Raw genomic sequence first — 4,317 nt, forward strand, 5'->3', positions numbered from 1 at the left:
GACAAATGGCTAATATCCAGAATCTACAAAGAACTTAAACAAATTTACAAGAAAAAAAACAAACAACCCCATCAAAAAGTGGGTGAAGGATATGAACAGACACTTCTCAAAAGAAAAATTTTATGTAGCCAACAGACACATGAAAAAATGCTCATCACTGTCCATCAGAGAAATGCAAATCAAAATCACAATGAGATACCATCTCATGCCAGTTAGAATGCCAATCATTAAAAAGTCAGGAAACAACAGGTGCTGGAGAGGATGTGGAGAAATAGGAACACTTTGACACTGTTAGTGGACTGTAAACTAGTTCAACCATTGTGAAAGACAGTGTGGTGATTCCTCAGGGATCTAGAACCAGAAATACCATTTGACCCACCAATCCCATTACTGGGTATACACTCAAAGGATTATAAATCATTCTACTATAAAGACACATGCACACATATGTTCATTGCGGCACTATTCACAATAGCAAAGACTTGGAACCAACCCAAATGTCCATCAATGATAGACTGGATTAAGAAAATGTGGCACATATACACCATGGAATACTATGCAGCCATAAAAAAAAGATGAGTTCATGTCCTTTGTAGGGACATGGATGAAGCTGGAAACCATCATTCTGAGCAAACTATCACAAGGACAGAAAACCAAACACTGCATGTTCTCACTCATAGGTGGGAATTGAACGACGACAACACCTGGACACAGGGTGGGGAACATCACACACCAGGGCGTGTTGTGGGATGGGGGGAGGGGAGGGGGGAGGGATAGCATTAGGAGATATTCCTAATGTAAATGATGAGTCAGTGGGTGCTGCACACCAACATGGCACATGTGTACATATGTAACAAACCTGCATGTTGTGCACATGTACCCTAGAACTTAAAGTATAATAATTTTTAAAAAGTCAAAAAAAAGACTAGAATTTTGTAGCCTGATGATGAGGGTTAGTAACCAGTTCAAAGCATAGAGCTGGTTAGTCTTGTTTTGATTGGCAGTGGCTTGGATTATCCTATAATAGAAGGTATAGATTCTTGTTTCAAACAGCTAAGAGGGAATCACTGAAGAAACTTTTTTCTTTAAGTAAAATATACCACATTTTCTTTACTCATTCATCTGTTGATGGCCACTTAGATTGCTCCCTGTGAATAATGCTGCAGTTAACGTGGGGGTGCAGGTATCTCTTCAACACACAGATTTCAGTTCCTTTGGATATATACCTGGAGGTGAGATTGCTGGGTCATATGGTCATTCTACTTTTAGATTTTTGATGAGCCTCTATCATTTTTCATAACGGTTTTGCTAATTTACCTTCACTCCAACCATGTAAAAGATTCCATTTTCCCTTCATCCTTTCCAACACTTGTTACCTTTTATCTTTTTAGGGATCATATTTTGTTATTATTTTTTACATTAAGTTCTGGGATATATGTGCAGAACGTGCAGGCTTGTTACGTAGGTATATGTGTGCCATGGTGGTTTGCTGCACATATGGACCTGTCATCTAGGTTCCCTTCCCTTGACCCCACCCCCAAACAGGCCCCAGCATGTATTGTTTCCCTCTCTCCCTGTGTCCATGTTTTGTCATTGTTCGACTCCCACTTATGAGTAAGAACATGCAATGTTTGGTTTTCTGTTCCTGTGTTAGTTCGCTGAGAATGATGGTTTCCAGCTTCATCCGTGTCCCTGCAAAGGACATAATCTCATTCCTTTTTATGGCTGCACAGTATTCTATGGTGTATAAGTACAACATTGTCTTTATCCAGTCTATCATTGATGGGCATTTGGGTTGGTTCCATGTCTCTGCTATTGGAAATAGTGCTGCAATAAATATACGTGTACATGTGTCTTTATAGTAGAATGTTTTATATTTCTTTGGGTACATACCCAGTAATGGGATTACCTGGTCAAATGGCATTTCTGGTTCTAGATCCTTAAGGAATTGCCACACTGTCTTCCACAATGGTTGAACTAATTTACATTCTTACCAACAGCTTAAAAGTGTTCCTATTTCTCCACAGCCTTGCCAGCATCTATTGTTTCTTGACTTTTTAATAATCGCCATTCTGACTGGTGTGAGGTGGTATCTCATTGTGGTTTTGATTTGCAATTCTCTGATGATCAGTGATGTTAGGCTTCTTTTCATGTGTTTGTTGGCTGCATAAATGTCTTCTTTTGAGAAGTGTCTGTTCATATACTTTGCCCACTTTTTGATGGGGTTATTCATTTTTTTCTTATAATTTGTTTAAGTTCCTTGTAGATTCTGCATATTAGATCTTTGTCAGGTGGGTACACTGTAAAAATTTTCCACCATTCTGTAGGTTGCCTGTTCTCTCTGATAGTAGTTTCTTTTGCTGTGCAGAAGCTCTTTAGTTTAATTATATCCCATTTGTCAATTTTGACTTTTGTTGGCATTGCTTTTGGCATTTTCATCATGAAGTCTTTGCCCATGTCTATGTCCTGAATGGTATTGCCTAGGTTTTCTTCTAGGGTTTTTATGGTTTTCGGTTTTACATTTAAGTCTTTAATTCATCTCAAGTTAATTTTTGTATAATGTATAAGGAAGGGGTCCAGTTTCAGGTTTCTGCATATGGCTAGCCAGTTTTCCCAACACCATTTATTGAATAGGAAATTCTTTCCCCATTGCTTGTTTTTGTCAGGTTTGTTGAAGCTCAGGTGGTTTTAGATGTGTGGTGTTATTTCTGAGATCTCTGTTCTGTTCCATTGGTCTATACGTCAGTGTTGGTACCAGTACCATGCTGTTTTGGTTACTGTAGCCTTGTAGTATAGTTTGAAGTCAGGTAACATGATGCCTCCAGCTTTGTTCCTTTTGCTTAGGGTTGTCTTGGCTATACGGGCTATTCTTTGGTTCCTTATGAAATTTAAAGTAATTTTTTCCAATTCTATGAAGAATGTCAGCGGTAGTTTAATGGGAATAGCATTGAATCTATAAATTACTTTGGGCAGTATGGCCATTTTCATGATATTGATTCTTCCTATCCACGATGATGGAATGTTTTTCCATTTGTTTCTGTCCTCTCTTATGTCCTTGACAATGGTTTGCCGCTCTTGAAGAGGTCCTTCACATCCCTTGTTAGCTGTATTCCTAGGTATTTTATTCTCTTTGTAGCAAGGGAGTTCATTCATGATTTGGCTCTCTGCTTGTCTATTGTTGGTGCATAGGAATGCTTGTGATTTTTGCACATTGATTTTGTATCCTGAGACTTTGCTGAAGTTGCTTATCAGCTTTAGGAGTTTTGGGGCTGAGACGATGGGATTTTTTTTTTTGAGATGGGGTTTTGTCCAGGCTGGAGTGCAATGGTAAAATCCCGGCTCACTGCAACCTCCACCCCCTGGTTTCAAGTGATTCTCCTGCCTCAGCCTCTCAAGTAGCTGAGATTATGGGCACTTGCCATTACACCCAGCTAATTTTTGTATTTTTAGTAGACATACAGTTTCGCCATGTTGGCAAGGCTGATCTCAAACTCCTGACCTCAGGTGATCCATCCACCTCGGCCTCCCAAAGTGCTGGGATTACAGACTTGAGCCACTGCGCCTGGCTGATGATGGGGTTGTCTAAATATAGAATCATGTCATCTGCAAACAGGAACAGTTTGACTTCCTCTCTTCCTATTTGAATAGCTTTATTTCTTTTTCTTGCCTGATTGTCTTAGCCAGAACTTCCAATACTATGTTGAACAGCAGTGGTGAGAGAGGGCATCCTTCTCTGGTGCCAGTTTTCAAAGGGAATGCTTCCAGCTTTTTCCTATTCAATATGATATTGGCTATGTGTTTATCATAAATAGCTCTTATTATTTTGAGATATGTCCATCAATACCTAGTTTATTGAGAGTTTTTAATATGAAGGTAGTTGAATCTTATCAAAGGCCTTTTCTGCATCTATTGAGATAATCGTGTGGTTTTTGTCTTTGGTTGTGTTTATGTGATGAATTATGTTTATTAATTTGCATATGTTGAACCAGCCTTGCATCCCAGGGATGAGGCCGACTTGATCGTGGTGGATGCTTTTTGATGTGCTGCTGGATTCAGTTTGCCAGTATTTTACTGAGAATTTTTGCATCACTGTTCATCAGGGATATTGGCCTGAAGTTTTCTTTTTTTTGTTGTGTCTCTGCCAGGTTTTGGTATCAGGATGATGTTGGCCTCATAAAATGAGTTAGGGAGGAGTCCTTCCTTTTTAATATTTGGAATAGTTTCAGAAGGGACAGTACCAGCTTCTCTTTGTACCTCTGGTAGAATTCAGCTGTGAATCTGTCTGGTGTTGGGCTTTTTTTGGTTAGTAGGCTATTA

Source organism: Pongo abelii, chromosome 2, assembly GCF_028885655.2.
Source record: "Pongo abelii isolate AG06213 chromosome 2, NHGRI_mPonAbe1-v2.0_pri, whole genome shotgun sequence".
NCBI classification, from domain to species: Eukaryota; Metazoa; Chordata; class Mammalia; order Primates; family Hominidae; genus Pongo; species Pongo abelii.